Here is a 22,754-nt window from a genome sequence, read left to right on the forward strand (position 1 = left end):
ATTACTCATACCATAATCTTTTTCTGAGACCTGCAATGACTTGCTCTACTTTTGAGATAGCACACAAAGTTTGGGAACGAGCTGAAGATGTTCTTGGTAAGCTGTTCTATTCTACATTATGTCACCCTCCCCTCCCAACAAATGAGTATTTTCTCCAATTATTGAGTTAATGACTTATCATTATTTTTAACGCCTTTTAATGTCCGGCTCCTTGGCTGAATGATCAGCGCAGTGCTCTTCGGTTCAGAGGGAGCCGCGTTCGATTCCCGGCCGGGTCGGAGATTTCAACCTTCAATGGTTAATTCCCTTGGCTCGGGGACTGGGTATTTGTGTTGTCCCAAACATCCCTGCCACTCACATACCACACATAACACTATCCTCCACCACAACTACACGCAGTTACCTACACATGGCAGATGCCACCCATCCTCATCGGAGGATCTGCCTTACAAGGGCTGCACCCGGCTAGAAATAGCCACACGCAATTATTATTACCCCCTTTAATTTTCAGTCACTTCCCAATGTCTCCCTGATCCTCTCAACTCTATATGCTTAGTACATGCTAGTTCTCTATCTCCTTTCTCGGAAGTTTTCCGGCTCGAGTTCTACTCGCACTGATAGTGGTTCTGTGGTCGCCATAACATAATGAATATCGAAACTTTATTGCTCTAATTCCTGAGGTCTTCAGTTACATTAAAACCGTCAGTGAACAATATACAAGTCAATCCAAGTATATAATAATCCCAATACGGTTCATCAAAACATGTTATTAATTAGACAATAATGAGATTAAAAAGAAGTACAGCAACAAATAATGTTTACCAAGTAAATTAGAGCAGGGAAGCACACAGTAAGCGAATAGTGACTAAATAAGAAGGGCTAAGATTAAAATTCTTGGATAAGTTCAAAGCATTCATCACAGGAGTACAAGCCTATTACAATTCATTCCTTTCTCATGTTGATTTTAAAGGAGATCAGAGACAACTGCCTAGATGTAATTAGTAGAGCATTAAGCATCTTAATGGCCATATGGCTAAGGCCTTCTTGAGTCTTAGTATAGTTACATCTCTCTTTCCTGGTATTTGGGTATGAGTTACACCTTGTATATTGAAGAGACTGTAGTATTCTGTAATATAAATCATTGTTGAACATGCAGTGCAAGAAGTGTCATAATGTTAATGGTCTAAAACTCTGCCTGCGATGTGATCGATAGGGGAGACTAATAACTATTCTAATGACCTTTTCTTGATTATCTCATTCTCTTTGGTGAGCCAGGTAAGAGTAAGAGCCAGAGTAAGAGCCATAAGACAGGTAACTATGAATATGATCAAAGTATATAGTTCTTAAAATTTCTACACTCACGTGTCATCTCAATTTCCCTAGCACGTAGATGTCTTTGTTAAGTTTGTCCACATTACCCATCTAGTCTAATTTTATATCCAGTCTAATTTTGGGTGAATTAATTTCCCCAAAATATCCACCGAAGTTGCAGCCTTTCCTGATTTATAACCAGGAACAAATGAAAATGTTAAATTTTGCACTTTATCTGTCTTTATACACAATATATTTGCGTTACACTAATATTCAACTGCTTCTGAGGTAGTTCTTGGTAGATGCATTATATTGTCCCCATATCGCCACCAAAATCTCGTGATGCCCCAATTAGCCAGTTACTCAAGCGTGTTCGGTTCTAACTCTCCAAGCATAGTCTAAAATTTTACCGCTAGTACAGATTTTGGGGAACATATACTTCGACAGACCGGCATTAATACCGGGTGAAGCTATCTACTTAAATAATGGGTGACAATCGGTTAATTTAGTTACTGAGTTTATTCAAATAAACAGACATGAAACCACAAAATGATCGAACTCAATACAAACGATCAAACAGAAACATACACAAAAGTATATATTATATCAACGGATGTTCACGAGTCCATCAATACACCTAATCCAACGTAGAAACGCTTATTAGTACAGAAGAAAATAACTCGAGTACAACCAGACTACACTTGAAATTTAATCATGGGTGACTTGTATTTCATTCATGAGAAATGAGTAGCTTAAAATTTTATATCCGCGGACACTGTGGTGAAATCCTAACTGTCTTTACATAATTATTTAGGGGCTATGATCACTTAGCATACCCTTATCTTAATAATCGTACGTGAATCGCAATAACTAATTACACACACAATCACATAATCCTCACGTGGATTTCAAATCACCACGGTAAAACACATATTTACAACAAAGTGGCCTGGAGCACACGCACCTGTAACATCATGTCATTCTAACAAGCATACACAAAAGAAAACACACAAAGACCAAGAGAGACCTCTGCCATTCCACGTTAATCGTTTCTCATGCATATCGACGCTGATTAACTATCTGTGAATCTCAATTTACGCTCTCTCATTAATCTCCTCTACTGATTTCCCAATTATGCGTCGTCGTTTCTAATCTGGTGCAAAGGATCAGAACGGCTGTGATTACTAACTCATATACAATTACTGGGGATATTTCCTGCATATAGGCTACTATCTAAACAATCCTTGGGGCTATATTTCTCTCGTTAGACGATCCGTACGTCCAGTACATGCGGGAGGTCACAGGCTCCTCGAATTCATTAATTCCTCTCAAAGATTCAAATTGCGCATATCTAAGACGCAGGCCTTCACTTCCAAGAACGTGTTGATAAACATCATTACTACTGTCCCCAAGGCCTGTAAATTAGATGTCTATTCATGGCACTAACGTCTCTCTATGGAATTCCTATATGAACTTCACAATAATTCCTGTCTGCTTCCTCATAGCATATAAATGACGATTCTGTCAAAATACCTCTTTCGACCTAACTGATTGACTTCGTTCGACGATTTCTCTCTGCGTCCAGCAATTATTTAACCACGACCAGGGGTGGTGCGTCCTTAAGGGCTAAAGGGGCTTAGCCTGGCCAGATTTTCGGGCATAAAGATTTTAGAAATATTATATTATTTATATTTTAGATCACTAATTTAATGAGATCAAATTAATATCTGAGTAACATTGTTCTGAAGTAATTAATGATATGGGAAAATGAAAGTATGATTGTATTTCATGTGTTCTACTTTTATCCTGACAATGGGGCTAATTCGCTCTCAGCCCTCATAGTGAGTATTGGTAATTGTTTTGAAGATTAGTGCACCTTTGAGGGAGTGAAAGTTTCAATGCATTTTCAAATGTCAATCTAGGAGCTAACTTTGACATGCTCGCAATAAAACAAAAACAATATAGACGAAACTGTAGCGGCGGGTGTAATGGCGATGTTATTGCAAACTCACTTGTATTCTTCTAATCTCATGTAACATATTCCTGTGACCATTCACAGAGTGAAGCTTTCGACACGTTTCGAATTTTAGTTTACAGTTCGCTTTTAGCAGTTGCGGAGTGGAGAGCATAAGTTCTGGATAGTTTTTGTTCGACAGGGATTAGACTGATTAGTATGTAGCGTTTAAAGTGAATAGTTTGCACCGCAGAAGAATCGATGAGCGTAGTTCCTTTATAAATGAGGTAGGCCCTCGCTCTTAATTTCTTTTATTATTAGCATGCATTAGAATCAAGCATGCTTAACTCTACTGATGCTGCCAATACAAATGTAAAGCCAAGGTTTAATATGGGTGTGTATACAACAGCAGAAGAAACAAAAACTACATTAATAATAATAATAGTAATACTAATAATAATAATATAATAATAATATAACAGTGCAATTAATAATAATACGCACATTAGCCCCACCTGTCATTTGAGCCACGAGCCGCTACTTACCACGACCTACTGCTTACAACTGATTTCTAATTAAGCCTGAGATTTACATCTAATCTAGATTCACCTTGACTCTTGTTCCAATTTGAACAGACAAGATTTTCTACGTTGGGTAACTAAACACAAATAAACCGGAAATGGCAACAGTTTCATTCAAAATCACACTCACAAAATGGCTATCACATCCATTCTTGTATATTCATAACACTGGGCATGCAAACTACTCAACTGCGCTAGATATGCTTACTTTACATTTGACTTGGTCCTTTAGGTTTACTGATTAATATGAAGATTAACATTCCCTTATGTACAATTACTTCAAATGATATGCTTATTACTTTACTGTTTCCCACAAATAAAATTAAGTGGGGATGAAATGAATACGGTTCAGGGACAATATTATAATTATCTCTATTTAAATCTGGCGGTTGTATCATCTCTAAGAATTGATCAAAGAAGTTATGCATGACTACTATGTACAAGAGAACCCCTCTAATTACCTACGTAAAGTATTACATTCTTAGGAATTTAAAGAGCTACTCATCTCAGGTAACACTCCGTCTCAGGCTGGATGGCCCCATGCTGTTTTACTCTTTGGTCGGTAGATGCAAAGTGGGTTTCGGCCCTTGGGTTTCGTCCCTTAAGTGGCCAGGGCTGGTCCGTGGTCCAACAGCTCTGCACTCTGACCGGCCAACCGAAAAGAGGAGAGGTGGCCACGGCTCTACCGTGCCTCTACGCCTCTGCTTTCGGGAGACGGGACTTCACGGCTGGCCCCAACCGTCGGCTGTCCTGAAAATGGTTTTCCGTGGTTTTCCATTCTCCTGCACTACGGCGAATGCCGGGACAGTTCGTAGTATAGGACACGGCCGCCCACCCCCTTACCTTCTCCGCACATCTCCTTCACCGTAACAAAACTCCCGGCCTGAGAGACGGCGTCACCGTCTAAGAGGCCCGCCTTCCCCTTCAGGGGAGGAATGAAAACGTTTAGTAGTAGTAGTTTTACTCTTTCATCTTCATCGTCGCGGGATGTTCCGGAAACTCATTCTCCATGGGTCCGGTCCTGACGTCTCGTTCCATAGTCGCGAATCCTCTCTGTTGCTGTTGGTACTGGAACCGGCTGTGCTCACCATCGTTGGCTGCTGACTGATTAGTAGCCTGGTAACATTTATATGCAAATTTTTGACCGTTAGCTATTTGACTTAGCTATAAATATTTTATGGCTACGTGATGATTGTATGTTACATCTGGCTAGGGTCAATTCAACTGCTAGTTCAGTATGTCTCTGCATACACATAGTTCAAGGATTACGGCATCTCCGTGTCGCGAAGACCGACAGAACATACCCGCACTCCGTCACTCGTTCTGTAATATCGGAATCGAACTTGGCACTTCAGCTTCCGCGCGCTCGCGTATTGTCGCGTTTTTGTGCTCTGGGCTTACACTCGTCGACTTGTTCATGTCTTTCACCCATGCGCCAACACTTTGGCCCTGTGGCACTTGCTGTAGATATTAAGATCGCGCGACTCAGTCGGGAAAATGAGACATTCAGTTAGCGCGCACCTTATATCTGAAGACATGCTATCCAAAGTTCATCTGTACGACAACTGTTTTGTAATGTTAAAGTCTCTGCTGGAGATGGAATGTAGTACTTGCCTGACAACAAATCGGTAAAATTTTACTGACAGAGAGATCAAAAAAAGAATGGTCATCGTCCTCCCGCGCTCCAAGTTGGCACTGTTTATCACTTCTGTTGCCCCTCCCACGCTAGATTTTTAGTTTCACCTACCGGGTTCTCTTCCAATCATATTTCAATCTTTCTTCCCGCGCTATCCCTCATTGGTCCTGGCTTCATTTTTGTGTCGGGTGGTTTGGTCACCAAGTTCGATTCCCCCCGGCATCAGTTGATCGGGGTCTGGACTCAATCTGCTCTTTAGTTGTCATCTTCCGTCCTTTCGGCTTGAAAGATGTTTTCGAACTCTCAGCCTTCTCTCAAGGTTTAGTTTTCATTTTATGACATTCTTCTGAAGTTCTTTATAAAATATTTTATTTTTGCACAGCCAAATCGGTCCGGGCTTTGTGTCCTGCGGTGTATTATTTCGCTAGGCAAGCAATACGCTCTTTCGTCTGTGAACTTTCTTAGCCATGGTTTATGACGGTTAGGGACAGATTTATGAGCGGTATTGTCGTGTTTTCCCCTGTCCGTCCTTTTCCAAGCAGCTGTCTTTTTCCCTCCTGGCTCGCTACTAACGTAATCATAAAACTCACATTTAGATTTCGCGACTGAGAAATTGACCCAATTAATATTTATGTACAACGTAATGAACACGCAAACCTAAGGGCTCAATATCATATTCAGAGCTTTCTTTTAAACATAAAGCCAAATCATCTGTGAAAATATACCCATAAACAGAAGGCCTTATGATGTTATGATCTAAGTCTCTGTACAGTACTATTGTGTATACCATTTTACTATATATTATTATGCACTCTTAAGCTCTGCTCCCATCGATGTATTACTACAGTGGTTAAGTGTAAGAGAAGGCATAATAAATACAGTTAAGATAAGTTATAAACAACATAGACCCGACAGTTGATCCTTGAGGCACGCCATGGGCTACTGGTGAGAATGCTGACGTCATTTTTTTAATGTAACCCTTTGGTACCTATTACTCAACTAAGATTGGACTAACATGTTGGATGGTTCGTCATATACATAAAACCTCACTTAACTACATTTCATGAGAATCTGTATCAAAATCTTTTGAAAGGTCAAATTGTCTGGTCTTTAATGGTATTGTATATCCGGGTGGTTTCCCCTGAACACCCTCCAGACCTTTTATCAAGTGAACTTGATATTGGTCCCACACCCCTGTAATATATTCCTGCTGAGGTCTTACGAGTATTGAAATGTCATTTGTTTTATCCCGCTGCTTACACATGTTAACATCATCTCAATAAGTTACCTGCAGAGATTCTGGTAGAGGAGGCCGAGTCCGTTTCCCGACAGACAAGATCTCTTTTTGTCTGTATGTTTCATATTGTTGGCTAATAACTCGTTTTTATCCGAGTCGGAGGAATTAACCGAACGCGGCTAAAAAATCCGCCAAGAATCGAACCCAGGTCCCTAACCATTTAGCCAAGGAGCAGCACTTCATATTCGTCGTTTCCCATTGAATCGGTAATTTCTAGAAATCCATTTGTTCAGAAAAGTTTATTAAAGACCTGTTTTTATGGATCAATGCAATCTCCCGACATTAATTGTAGCCTACCAATGCTTCCAAGAAATACCATTTTCAGTTTTTACCATCTCTAGTTTGTGCAATATGGTTAATTAAGTTTTAACAAATACAGAACCTTTAGCATTAACCTCAAAATAAAATTTATTTATTTGAAACGTTACCTTTACAATGGGACACAGGATATTTAAAACAAAGAACTTTTATTTTTGAACAGGAAATATTTAAGTCATTCCTCGAGATACATTTAAAAAAATATTTTACAAAATGTAATGTTCATGTCCTTTTAATCGTACTAATTCATTTTATTCTTTATTCTCTGCTAATGGAGTTCACAATCGCTTTATAATAAGTTGTATTTTCATGGGAAATATAGCATATGACTCATGATGTTATGCATTTTTTCTGGGTTGATTGAAATCTTTTCATCACATGCTGGGCGTAGATAAAAGGATTTGTTATGAACTCTAGGCAGGCTTAGATCCAACGTATCTCTCAAAGTATCATGTATGAAGTCTGATGTTTTGGCAGTAGCAGGAAGTGTAACAAATTCCGAGTAGCTAGCCGGAGCAAAATATACTTTCAAAGAACGAGTTACTTTTCCTCCATGACACTATAGTTTCTAAATTTTTTATACATTCATCCAAATACAGTAGGGTTAAAACACAGGCCACCAGTTGTTGAAATGGAATACCTTTTTCTTTTTTTGCATCCATAATAATGTTATTGCTTTTACGTCCCTCTAACTACGTTTACAGTTTTAGGACACCCCGAAGTGCTGGAATTTCGCCCCTCAGGTGAATGTACCAACACAAGGTTGACTTAGTTGAACACCTTCGAATACCACCGGACTGAGCTGCGATCGAACCCGTCAACTTAAGCTCAGAAGGCCCAGCGCTTTACCGCCTGAGCTACTCATCCCGGCTTTTATATCCAGCATTTGCCTGGTATGGAAGTGGGAAACCACGGAAAACCATCTTCAGGGCTGTCAACAGTGGCCTTCGAACCCACTATCTCCCGAATACAAGCTCACAGCTACATGGTACAAACCACGTGGACAGCTGGCTCGGTTCCACCCAGAGAACTACAAATTTTCCCTGCTCGTGGCATTTAATGATATCGACTTTTATGTAGTATATATTCTATCTCTAATACAAATGGGCGCAGTGTGAGCGTTTTAGCAAGGATTTCAAATGTGAACACCGTTTGTGCTTGTAATGAATGCTGTAGGAAAGTCCTTAAAAATACACAATGTTCATCTAAAATCTAAATGTAAGGATTTTAAATCCACCGTAACATCATTTCTGCCAACAACAACAAGATGGGGAAATTGACTTATGGCAATGATCGATTTAACTGTGCAAACACTGGCTCATCAACGATGAATATAACAGCTATAAAATGGTCTGTCACAATCTTAATAGCTTCGCCAATCATGAAAGTTTCCTTATGACATCATCTCATTTCTCCTTCTTCCCCATACGCTTGAATCCAGTCATGCGATGTACTGCTTCTTCCAAGTCGACTAGTAAATTTTTCAATTTCTCCCCTGAAGGGGAAGGCGGACCTCCTAGCCAGGAATGGCAAACCTTTTCTGACTAGCGAGTCAATTAAGATCTTATGTAATACTTTTTAATGTTTAGTGTGCCCCCGCTTATTTTCCTTTAAAATCATGATGAAACCTCATTTGACTTAAATTAGGTATTGTCTTCTTCTTCTTATTCTTTTCTACCGCTTTTCCCACATCCGTGGGGTCGCGGGTTCGAACTGTGGATTTGGCCCTGTTTACGCCATATGCCCTTCCTGACGCCAACCCTATATGGAGGGATAATTAGCTATTACATATAAATCCATTCGACTGAATGTTTCATGACTTTATTTTGCAAACGTTACTGAAAATTACATTTAAAAAACAGGTAAATTTTAAGTTTAAGGTATACTTTTGCTTTAACTTAATAAAATTTGTAAAAAATATAGCCATAGAATTAACTGTGACATTCTTCTTTAAAAAAGCTTAATTATAAATATGCTATGTTGGTAGATTTTTTACCTATTTATTACATGTTAAAAACATTAAAATATGTTAGAATGTTATGTGACGTGCCAGAGAAGTCGTGTTCGCATGTCTCCTAGTGGCACGTGTGTCATATGTTCGCCATCCCTCAGGCCAGGAGATTTGAATCGGAGGAGATGTGCGGAGGTGAGAGGATTGCCGGCCGTGGCCTATACCATATACTAGGAACTGCCCTGACACTCACCTTAGTTCAGGAGAATGGAAAACCATAGAAGATCATTCTCAGGATAGCTGACGGTGCAGAACAGCCCCTCTCTGTCTCCCGAATGCAGAGGTGTAGAAGCATGGTAGAGCCGTGGCCACTCCTCCTCTGCTCAGTTGGTTGGTCGAAATGCAGAGCTTTTGGACTACGGATCAGCCGTGGCCACTTGTGGGCTGAACCCCACTCTGCATCCGTCGACCCCTCCTGTTAGGGACCCATGCCTACGCGGCATAGGTATAACAGTTGATCGCATAATAAACACTCACAACTTCTGTAAAAGAAACACTATTATTACGGAAAATACAATTTCACGCATTACAGTTAGTCATACTAGTTTTCCCCAAGATCCAAACACTCATAGATAAACGTGACATACTCCCACCATTTGATACCAATCAAAACACAATGTTTATAAACAGAGGTTAGAAGGTATTTTAACTCTTCTTCTACACCTGCTGAAGTTGCGGCTTTCGGCAGTTACTGTCTCAGGAACCGTATCACTGGGTAAGTCCATCTCCTCACTTCCACCTTCTTAGGTCAAATTTTCCTTGCAACATTAGCTCCTTCGACTCATCCACAAATTGTTTAAGTTCTTCTTCTGTGTTCACAGAAGTGACGCAGCTGTCCAAATGCAGAGATGTTCTCAGTTTCTCTGCGGTTTCACGGATGCACCTTAGTTCAGGAGAATGGAAAACCATAGAAAATTATTCTCAGGACAGCTGACGGTGCAGAACAGCCCCTCTCCGTCTCCCGAATGAAGAGGAGTTCTTTAAATGAAGATCTAGTAGAGCTACATGTAGAAACGGACTGTAGTTAACTCCAAAAACAACCCGTTTGTAGCGGTATATTTCAAGAGTTCCCTCGGCAAAATTCTCCTACCACAGGAATTTCAAAAATTTTCGGTCTATTTCAGAGACTGCGATTTGAAGAAAGGCCTTCTTTAAAAGCACGCCAATCCTGTTTAAAATGAACTGGCTCAAATTAGATAGAATTACTTCTAATAGATTAACTCCCTTCTACAGACAGTCGTTGAGTGAAAGACCTCCTTTCAATTTACATGAAGCATCAAAAACCGCCTCACTGCTGTAGTCAAACCTTCCTTAAAAACTCCTCGGTGCGGTAAAAAGTACCCAGCATCCTGAGAGCTTTCTTGGCCAGCTTCTTCAATTATCCCTTCCTCTTGCCAGTCATGGAGCACCTGCTGGTACTTCTCAAAATTTTCTTCCTTGATTAAGCGGTGTGTTGCAGAAACCAGTCTTCTTAATGCAACATACTTGTCTGATAATAGCTGCTGATCTTTTTTCCATGGAAGTGTGACTTCATATCGTCCTTTCTCATCTATCATAACATTTTCTTGGAAATTTTTCAATGTTGCCATTTCAGTTTCCTTCTTCGACAGCGTTTCAGTCACATCACAAATTCCTATGCTTCCCAAGTTACATAGTTCACCCAAAGAAGCAGTTCTCACAAACAGAGAGTTTACCATAGGCACTGAGTAACAGTTCTCTGTTGACTTCCAGAGCTGTCTCATCACGATTCAACCAAATGTGGTCCTAACAGCAACCAAACCAGACGTCAACTTGATTGCTTCCGCAGTGTCTGCACCAATGAGTAACTCAATCTCTGATGGCTCTGGACCAAAATCAGAGTGCCAAATTTTACTTTTTCCGATCTCATCCATCAAAGGACACCCTTTTAACCGTGGGATTGCACCACGCATTACCTTTTGTCCCAGTACCTTAATTTTTTGAGAATTTGAATGACGTAGGTTGACAATAGCTATCTCATACAGATTATGATCGTTTGCACCGAATGAAGCACCCCCAGAAGGCTTGTGTTCAATTTTTTCAGTCTTTGATGGAATATACCCCAATTCCAAGGCAGTTTTCTCCAATAGATAGGATATCTGCGAACCTGTATCCAGCGATGCCTGTGCAGTTCATTCTTTCCCTTGATGATTTAATCTAACTACAAGAGTTTGTAACAATACTTCCAAAACATCACTGGTTTGGGTGTTAAGGGTTACAGTTGGGCCACCTGACAACTTTGAACCCCATTCTTGGTTCTTCTCATCACCCTTATAACCCCTTTTATTAACGTCTAATTTGGGCACATAATGGCCTCATGTTTATCTCTGCACACGAGACATTTTAGTTTCGTAATGCAATTAGCAGCCCTATGTCCCACCTTCAGACATGAAAAACAAACTTTATTCTCTGACAACATTTTATGTTCATCCCTTAAGTTCAAATCTTGAGCCAGATGACACCCTTTGCTCTCGTGCGGTTTATTACAGAAACACACTCCAAACTGTTCCCTTTTCCAGCGAAAAGTACACTAGCAGTAGCTAAACCTTGCTCCTTCCCCTCCCGTTCTTTAATTTTATCACTCCTCGACTTATTAGAGAGTCCAAAACCAGCTTGAGCGAATGTAATTCTCTCTTCACTCTCTACTTCACTCTTCAGAAAACCAACTAACGCGGTCAGTATGTCAGCATGTCCATTATTCTGATCCGTTTTAGCCGTTGATGAACTCCCCATCCATACACGTAATACTTACTCAGGCAAGCAAGATTCTACTAACGGAAAGAGCATCGAGCCGTACTTATCTCGAGTAACGCCTATTGATTCTAAAGCTCTCAGCTGTGCTTCTAACTTGTACATGGGAAGGGAACAAGGAACTGGAAATCAAGTAGGGATGATATAAAATATTGGTGCTCAACTGTAAAGAAAGGAATAAAATTAAGTAATTTAATAGATAGGCCTATATACTTACCAGATATTGTAATAGGAGTTGAATCATGGCTGAGAAATGATATAATGGATGCAGAAATATTCACACGGAACTGGAGTGTGTGTCGTAGAGATAGGATAGGAATAGCAGGAGGGGGAGTATTCATTCTGGTGAAAGAAGAATTTGTAAGTTACGAAAAAGTTAAGGATGAAAAACATGAAATTCTGGGTGTAAGGCTCATCTCTAAATATAATAGGCAACTTGATGCCTTTGGAGTGTACAGACCGGGAAAGGGTAGCGCTGACGCTGATTCAGAATTATTTGATAAGATAATCAGCTATGTTGGAAATGATATGGAAAGGAATGTGATAGTAGCAGGTGATCTCAATTTACCAAATGTCAATTGGGAAGGTAATGCGAACGACAGGAAGTATAAACAACAAATGACAAATAAGTTAATATGGGAAGGGCATCTAATTTAAAAAGTGATGGAACCAAATAGAGGGAATAATATTCTGGATGTGGTGCTGGTAAAACCAGATAGGCTCTATAGAGAAACCGAAGTAATAGATGGTATTAGTGATCACGAAGCTGTTTTTGTGGTAGTTAAAAATAAATGTGAAAGAAAGGAAGGTATTAAAATTAGGACTATTAGGCAGTACCATATGGGTGATAAAGCAGGCATGAGGTAGTTCCTAAAAAGTAACTATGATCGGTGGAAAACGGTAAATAAAAATGTAAACGGCCTCTGGGATGGGTTTAAATCAATTGTTGAGAAATGTGAAAATAGGTTTGTGCCTACAAAGGTGGTAAGAAATGGTGAAGATCTACTATATTACAACAGAGAAGTAAAGATACTAAGAAGGAGGTGCTGGTTGGAAGGAAGTAGAGTTAGAAATGGCTGTGGAAGTAAGAAGAAATTGAAGGAACATACTAGGAAATTGAATATAGCAAAGAAGTCAGCTAAGGATAACATGACGGGAAGCATAATTGGCAGTCATACAAATTTTAGTGAAAAATGGAAGAGTATGTACAGGTACTTTAAGGCACAAACAGGTTCCAAGAAGGATATTGCAGGAATCATTAATGAACAAGGGGAGTGTGTATGCGAGGATCTTAAAAAGGCAAAAGTATTCAGTCAGCAGTATGTAAAGATGGTTGGTTACTAGGATAATGTCCAGTTAGAGGAGGTGACTAATACTAAAGAAGTATTAACATTTACCTATGACAACAATATCATTTACAGTAAGATACAAAAGTTGAAAACTAGAAAAGCAACTGGAATTGTTAAGGTTTCTGGGGACATACTAAAGACAATGGGTACAATGAAGTACTTATTTGATTATTGTTTGCATGAAGGAGCTATACCAAATGAATGGAGAGTTGCTATAGTAGCCCCTTGTGTATAAAGGAAAGGATGATAGACATAAAGCTGAAAATTTCAGGCCAGTCAGTTTGACATGCATTGTATGTAAGCTTTGGAAAAGCATTCTTTCTGATTATATTAGACATGTTTGCGAAATGAATAACTGGTTCGATGGAAGGCAGTTTGTGTTTAGGAAAGGTTATTCCAATGAAGCTCAACTTGTAGGGTTCCAGCAGATATCCTGGATTCAGGAAGTCAATTGGACTGGATCGCGATTGACCTATCTAAGGCATTTGATAGGGTAGACCATGGGAGACTACTGGAAAAAATATTGTAATTGGACTTGACAAAAGAGTGACTGAATGGGTGGCTATGTTTCTAGAAAATAGAACTCAGAAAATTAGAGTAGACGAAGCTTTATCTGTCCCTGTAATAATTAAGAGGGGAATTCCTCAAGGCAGTATCATTGAACCTTTATGTGTTCTTATATATATCAAAGATATGTGTAAAGAAGTGGAATCAGAGGTAAGGCTTTTGCAGATGATGTTATTCTGTACAGAGTAATAAATTAGTTATTATTATTGAATATCCAAAGCAGTTTGGAACCCTATTTTATATAGTATACTAGGGTTGTAGTTAAAATACATATTCACTTTTACAATGAAAATGAATTCATATATCTAATCGACGGAAAATGAAGTGGATGAAGTTAATAAAATATTTATAGCAGCACGGCTTCTTAAACAAATGATACAGGGGTTTTGATAATGCAATGTTGCAATAATTTAAATGAGAGTTCAAGTCATGCCTTCTTCTTTCAAATGCAGCACATTCAAATAGTAGGTGGTCCACTGTTTGTGAGGATCCGCAAACACACACGTAACCATCAGGACGATTGATTCTGAATCGATGAAAATAATAACCAAATTTGCCATGACCAGTCAAAAATTGAGTAATTTCAAAGCTTGGCACCAACACGTTACTTTGCAGGCGGTTGAAAACCTCAGGGAAGAATATTTATCTGGTGACTTGGCCTCTAGTGGAAGAAGTCCAAATGTTGTTCCATTGATGGATTACGTGCTTCTTTATGATTCTTTAGCGTAGCTAGGTGACGTTTTGTCATAAGAAATTTCCAAATTAGATGTAGCCGCTGCTTTCGCCAGTAGATCAGCTTTCTCGTTTCCAGATATTCCACAATGGCCGTGAATCCAGTCAAAACAGATGTGCGGACTTTGTTGAGCTGTGGTTCTAATAGCTACGGCTATTGGATTCAGATTATATTTATTATTTATCGCATTCAGCGCAGCTTGCGAATCACTTAATAACCGAGATTTCTTATTGTTAGATTTGCATCATTCGATCGCAGACTTAATCGCCCACAGTTCAGCCTGGAAAATGAGCATGTGGAAGCGAGTTTGTACTGGGATGAGAACACCTCAGAATCGTTTTCATGAACAACAAAGGCACATCCAACTCTGTCCTGTTCATCTGTGCTTGGTATGCGAGATCCATTTGTGTAAATAAAGCAGTCATGGGTAATTGAACAATTTTCATAAATAAAGTTTTTGAAAAGACTTGGGTGATCAGACTGTAGAAAATGACAAGGTTGCTCTAGAGTGGTATTCAGAATGTGCATAGGTGACACTTTGTTTTTCTTCAAAAAAGTGAGTTCAGCTTTTGCTATCGCCGTCAGGAATAGTGGCTCAATGCCTGCGATAAGAAGAGCTGCATCAGTAGAGGTGGTGCGGTAAGCACGGGAAATACGAAGGGCAAAGCCTCTCTGAATTTGTATCAATTTATGCTGAGCCCATTTCTTCCCAAGTGTCATTCGAAAAGAGGACACACAATACAATATCAGAGGTACAAACGCTGTATCGTAAATAATTCTTATTACCCCTGAATTTAGTCCCCAAGAAGGTCTGCAGGCAATATCTAAACTTTGCATAAACTTACTGCCTTTCTGTTGTAGTTTGTTGAAATGGGCCCTGAAGGTTAACTTCTTGTCAAGTACAACTCCTAGACAAAGAATATGATTTTCCATAGTGATATTTTGTCCATTCATTTTAATTGTAGGCTTTCTTAGTTTCCTTCTCCTTGTAACAAGCATGGCCTTCGTTTTCTGGGGATTAAATTGTAATTTATTATCACAACCCCAAGTAAATTTGCTCTTACTCTCAGATCCCGCACATTATCTGCTTTAATTAAAAGAAGGGCGTCGTCATCGTAGGCCACAACTTTACAACCAACAGGAAGACGTCAAGTTAGAAGGTCTTCGTATAAAATGTTCCAAAAACTAGGAATACAACTAGATCCTTGTGGGTAACCCCTTTTCAGGATCTTTGAAGAATATGCTGATCCGACTTGAAGTTTAACTTTCCGATTTTGGAAATAAGATTTTATTAATTTATATAAATTTTTGGGACAGAGCTTCTTTTTCAACTGAGTTAGAACTTTTGGCCACCAGGCATTATCGAATGCACTGGAGATATCCAGTAATATTAGGACAGCTACTTCATGCATGGAGAAAACAGTCTTATCCCATTCTATTACACTAAGAACAGCATCTTCTGTCGATTTTGTGGAGTAAATCCATACTGGCATTGACTTAAATGATTGTTGCTATGTAAGTGGTACATGACCCGATCGATTATTAACTTCTCAAAAATCTTCCCCAGAACTGGAAGGAGGCAAATAGGCCTGAAAGATTTGGCAGTAAACATTCTTGAAATAATGCCTTTAGGGATTATTTTAACAATTGCAATTTTCCAAGATGTAGGGAAGAGGCTGAATACCAAGCACTTATTAAAAAGGGTGACACACAGGGAACGAAAACACAAGTGGATATTTTTGATAATGTTTGCTGATAGTCCATCCCAACCTGATGCTTTCTTGTCATTTTGTGAGAGTATTATTCGTTCAACTTCTTGGCGGGTGAAAAGCACATCATCTGCAGTATTAGGAGGGAGAGTGCAAAATAATCTAATGGCCTTTTGCGTTTCTGTATCGTCATCTTCTTCGGAGACGGAAGAGTTGATAAGAACATCAGCAGTGTCGGAGAATGATTTTGTAAAACCGGTGTCTGATTCAATTGAGCAAATAGTATTATTCAAGTTTTCAGGTTTTCTTATTAATTTGTAAACTACTCCCCAAGGATTACATTTCGTAGGCAGTGAACAGAATTCTTTCCATTTTTCTGATTTCCTCCTTATTATCAAATTCTTGTACTCTTCCTTATCTACCAGATATATTTCTTCGTATCGCTGACGGAGAAGAGGACAACGACTTCGTCTGTAACGTCTGTGACAAGCAAGAACACGTTTACGCATGACTGTAAGCTCTTCGTTCAACCAGAAATTTTTAGGAGGTTTCTGAGAGATTTTTGATAGATTTGCTTCAGAAATTTTTATTATGGCATGAGTTAGTTCGTCTGTAGCTTTTTCTAGGTTTTCCGCGGTATTGCAGAATTCTATTTCTTTTGATATTCTAAGTAAACTTCTTTTAGCACCCTGTTGAAAGTGAGCCCATTTGTTTTTGGTCTTGTATTTTCTGGTTAAATAATGAGAGGCGTTCACTACAGGTGAACTGGCCGTAGACTTCATACTTATTATAATTAGAAAGTTGGCAGGTCGCTTACTTTCCAGACGCATTATAAAAGGAAGGAGTGAGGAGTTACACATACTAATGTCTATAAAGCTCTGAGAATTTCTGCGCATCTATGTAGGTATATCGCCTGTATTTAACAAAATTAAGTTGCCGGCACAGCAGAAATCATGGAATAGTTTGCCTCGTGCGTCGTCGAAAAGGCTTCCCTAGGACCCGGGTTTCGCATTAATATCTCCTGTTATAAGTAATGGCTTCCCTTTTAGCTCGTCGTGTATTCGTTGGAGAGCATTTATATCCTCAGAAATATCGGGTTTAGAGTCAAAGTAAACATTACATATGTAAAGCTCCCGTTGACCAATGGTTGTACATACAACCACTCTATCAGATGAGAGAACTGTGACAACATCAAGACATTCTGAGATTTTGTAACAATTCCAGCAGATATCCTGGATTCAGGAAGAGAATTGGACTGGATCGCTATTGACCTATCTAAGGCATTTGATAGGGTAGATCATGGGAGACTACTGGAAAAAATTATTCCAGTTGGACTTGACAAAAGAGTGACTGAATGGGTGGCTATGTTTCTAGAAAATAGAACTCAGAAAATTAGAGTACAAGTTACAAGATTGTGAGCAACTGCAAAATGACCTCGATAATGTTGTGAGATGGACAGTAGGCAACTGTACGATGAAAAAACGACGTTAAAAGTCAGGTTGTGAGTTGCACAAATAGGAAAAGTCCTCTTCGTTTTAATTACTGCGTTGATGGGGTGAAAGTTCCCTTTGGGGATCATTGTAAGTACCTAGGTGTTAATATAAGGAAGGATCTTCATTGGGGTAATCACATAAATATGATTGTAAATAAAGGGTACAGATTTGTGCACATGGTTATGACGGTATTTAGGAGTTGTAGTCAGAATTTAAGGAGGGGGCATATAAGTCTCTGGTAAGACCCTAACTAGAGTATGGTTCCAGTGTATGGGACCCTCACCAGGATTACTTGATTCAAGAACTGGGAAAAATCCAAAGTAAAGCAGCTCGATTTGTTCTGGGTGATTTCCGGCAAAAGAGTAGCGTTACAAAAAATGTTGCAAAGTTTGGGCTGGGAAGACTTGGAAGGAAGGAGACGAGCTGTTCGACTAAGTGGTATGTACCGAGCTGTCAGTGGAGAGGTGGCGTGGAATGACATTAGCAGACGCATAAGTTTGCTTTTTTTTTTTTTTTTTTTTTTGCTAGGGGCTTTACGTCGCACCGACACAGATACGTCTTATGGCGACGATGGGATAGGAAAGGCCTAGGAGTTGGAAGGAAGCAGCCGTGGCCTTAATTAAGGTACAGCCCCAGCATTTGCCTGGTGTGAAAATGGGAAACCACGGAAAACCATTTTCAGGGCTGCCGATAATGGGATTCGAACCTACTATCTCCCGGATGCATAAGTTTGAGTGGTGTCTTTAAATGTAAGAAAGATAACAATATGAAGAATAAGTTGGAATTCAAGAGGATAAATGGGGGAAAATATTCGTTTATAGGAAGGGGAGTTAGGGATTGGAATAACTTACCAAGGGAGATGTTCAATAAATTTCCAATTTCTTTTTAATCGATTTCGATTACCGTCCAGGTGATGGATTTTAACTTCATATGGTGAATTCCTCTAGTTCGAGGGACTGGGTGCTTGTGTTCATGCGAACACACTTCTACAAACAACATTGCACACTACACTAGGCAACACGTCATAAACACGCAGTAATGAATAGGCTACATCGCACCAAATAGGGTTGGCGTCAGGAAGGGCATTCTGGCGTAAAACTACGCTAAATCCATGGTGTTGCTGGAATGAATCACATCATTTCATCTTTCATTCATTAATCATTGCCCCTGAGGAGTACGACAGGCTTCGGCAGCCGGCACAATTCCAATCCTCGCCGCTAGATGTGGGCTTCATTCATTCCATTTCTGACCCGGTCGAATGACTGGAAACAGGCTGTGGATTTTCATTATTATTATTTTCAGATGCAGGAAGCTGAGAAAGCGTTTGTGGACTTTGTAAGCTTTTAATATCAATTTTGCAGCCCGAGTTCCAAATTTGGCTCGCATATTCAAGTTTTGTCCCTACAGTATTATCGTATGAATGAATAGATGAATTAATGTCAGTGAAAGACTTGTCATTTCCCATTAGATTTCGGCAACCTGTACTAATTTGTTTATGTCGGGGAAGAAGGTTAGCTCGTGGTCGAACATTACTCCAAGGTCTTCTTTTTTAAATTATTATTATTGATTGTAGCGATTCCACTCCTAAGTTGTGCGAGTATCTGACAGGACTTTTGTTATCGACACGTACTTCGGTATGTTAAAATGAAACTCATTTTCTTAGGTTCATTGCATTACTTTGTCTAGGCCATGTTGGAGTTAGGAACAGTCAGTAATCGAGTTAATGGGCTTAAATATTTTGAAATCGTCGGGCTATAGTAGGTTATGGGAGAACGTAAACGCTTCAGGTAGAAAGCAAAGCAAAGTCATTATGTACAGGTCATGAAGGTCTTTGGAGTGATGGAAGGTAAAGGTTTCCACTATCCGTAATCTCAGCACTAGGTAAGATAGAGTGGTTAGCTCTACGTCCGGCTGCCTTTGCTCCCAAGAATTAACGTGGTACTTATTTTTGGTGTAGACTGAGTAAACCTCCGTAAGTGGATATCACGTTCCTTACATTTTCCGACTTCCTGACGGAGAAGCGAACCCACCTTCTTCCGGGTGGACCGAGCACGTCTTTACCGCCTTGGTCGGAATTCCTCATCCCTTTAGGTTGGTCATTTATCAAAGCCGAAAATATCAATGGTCCCAGATTTGAACCCTGCGAAATTCCAGTGTTTCTATGGTGGTTGCTAGCAGAGTGTGTTGTGTCCAGATTACATGAAGAGAAGTATGTTGAGATGAACAAAACATCCAGTCCTTGAACGAGAATAATTATTCACACGTAGTAAAAATGCAAGTCCCGGCCGGGAATCGATACTGGACCCCTCTGAAACGAAAGACCACTACAGTATAGGCTACTGACCATTCAGCCAACGCGTCACTCATCAATATAGCCTGAGAGCCACATAGAAGGTAAGAGTGACATTTGTAATAGGGGCTAATCTTAGGTCGGGGCTAGGCTAGAGACGGAACATTCCCGTTTCGTGTTCCAGAAGGTGCACGGAGAAACAGGACGAAGAGAACAGTGGAGGGGAGAGGCTACCACTGTGCCCTCAGGCTAAGAGCTCCCAGTTGACTCACTAGTTCCTTCCGGGATATAGCGAAGGAGCGATGACAGGGCTGGCACGTAACAGTCATTTATTTCTTAACCCTTAACAAATTAACACATCTTCAAGACGAAATCGATGTGCGATGCGTCAGTGATTCGGATATTCAGTAGCGCGGAACTCGTCTCGTGACGCTCGGCCACCTCGATTTTCAGACGCTCCCGACTTGCATTGTAACGCTCGACATTGTTAATGTTGAACCGTTTGGAACTCTAACCAAGCCGCTCTACCATCTCGAATGCGTGTTATTGTCGCTACATTGGCATAAATTGCGAAAGAAAGAACTTTTTCGCACTTCTTGGAACCAAAATTTACTCAAATATTCATCATTTGATATTGTTTTGTCACATACCTGCAGAACTCACTGAGAGTAATCAAACGATACCTCACATGGCGCTCTACCACGCCGGAATCCAGAATCAAATTCTACGCCGCATGCCACGGTACTTTTAGTAGCTTGCACCACCCAGTGACGACAATACGACATTAAACTCGTATTGCTAGTTACACTAATCTTTCCTCTTCATAATGAGATTCTGAACACCGTCATCACACGTGTTGTCTTGAAATGATTTCTACTTCAAGACTTTCATGTTTTGACGTGAAAATGTCTTTCTTTTTGGCCTGGCGCCGGGCGTATACGGGAGTCACGAATCGTGATGCTATGTTGTAACGCTGATATCTCCGCATCTATTAACAATTTCACCATTTTAATTATGTCGTTGTAAAGAAGAACTCTTAAACTACAATTTGACACAGAAATGTAACGTCACCAATCAAGACAAGATGGCCGCTAAATAAGACGCCATTTTGGCGGTACCGCCCTCGAGGATCGTGATAACTTCGGAACCGCCAGCCCGATTTAGAAAAGCAAAGTGTCGTTTGTAAGACTGTATAATATCGCAAAAAACAACTTAAAAATCATTTTACTTGGTGAAGCCTTTAGCGACGGGCGTCTCCTTGAAGAAAAGTATTTTGTGGAATGGTCGACAATTTTCCATAAAAGCAACAAAGCAAGGGAAAACGCTCGATTACCTAACCATTGATAAGAGGACTAGATTTCAAACAAAATGAGACCAAAATCAACTCCATAGGACTAAAGTGGGCAACGATCAACTCAGTCCAAGCGCAAACGGACGGCTTCAAGCGCGAGCGCGCCTATAGCCCATTCCACGTTAAGAAAACAGTATTGGTCTTATGGCACTACAAGGAGTGAACACACCCCCTCTGAGACACCCATAATTCCTCGTGTTTAAGGAATATTATACTGTAATTTTTAATGTATTATGAAAGGCGGATAAAAAGAATGAGGCATTTTTGCCCGTGAGTTATTAAAATAACAACATAAAATTTTCTTTTTCATAAATATATTCGTTGGGAGGAAGCACAGTGGCAGGAACAGCCATCGCTTCGTTGCCTTCCTTCATTTTACTTCTTCTGCGTTGCTCTGGTACAAGCGTCGTGTAGTCCTCACTTTGTGATCCGCCAGCAGCTCACTTCTGTAGTGAAGTCATCTACAGTGTTTATTTGTTGCATGTGTGTTTCTAGGCTTTAAATCAGTGCATACTTGTCTTGTGTTGAGTGAGAATATGTTGAATATTGTATAGTATTTGTGTGTGTTCTATTATTTTCATACTCTACAGAAGTCATTACTGAAGATTTTGGTGTTGTGGTGTGCAGCGTGTGGTTTATTTGTGCCTGAGTTTGTTATTTAGCTATTCTTTCTTAAGCGCATTTTAATTTTGCTACTTATTTTTTCGATCGCATTTGAATTTTACTATCGTTTTTGTGAGCAATACGACAGCACAGTAGTACCCCGCGTTGACTGGGGAAATTTATTAAGTGCAATTGAATGCACCCCTCACCCATCGAGCCCATAAACAATATTATTTTTATATTTTCTCCCCTAATTTGCCTTACACTTCAATGCTGAAGTTTTTCGTGTGCGGTAGCTTACCTCTGATTCTGTACAACCAAAAATAGCGCCTGTAAACCCCGTCCCCTTTAGTTCATAAAAATAATTTGCAGCTAGATTCTTCCGCTTTTTATCTTGAGCTTAAATACTGAATTTCAGGAATTCATGTGCCACCGCTTACCCGTGATGGTGTTGAGGAGAGCCGCTCGATATGGCAACCCTGTTGTCATAAGTGCAATACTGTTTTCTTAACATGGAATGAACTATAGTGCGCGTGGAAGTGGACGATAACATCGATTCTACTGTTCGGTCGGTCGGCGAGGCATCTGCTGTGCCTAACATCAGCATCACTAGACCTATTTATTTATTTATTTATTTATTTATTTATTTATTTATTTATTTATTTATTTATTTATTTATTTATTTATTTATTTATTTATTTATGGTCTCGGACCCAAGCATGGTTCCGAAATTATTCTGCGTCAAAATATAATAACGCATTATTTTAATATACCTGTGGAAT

Source organism: Anabrus simplex, chromosome 1 (assembly GCF_040414725.1).
Source record: "Anabrus simplex isolate iqAnaSimp1 chromosome 1, ASM4041472v1, whole genome shotgun sequence".
Lineage (NCBI taxonomy): Eukaryota > Metazoa > Arthropoda > Insecta > Orthoptera > Tettigoniidae > Anabrus > Anabrus simplex.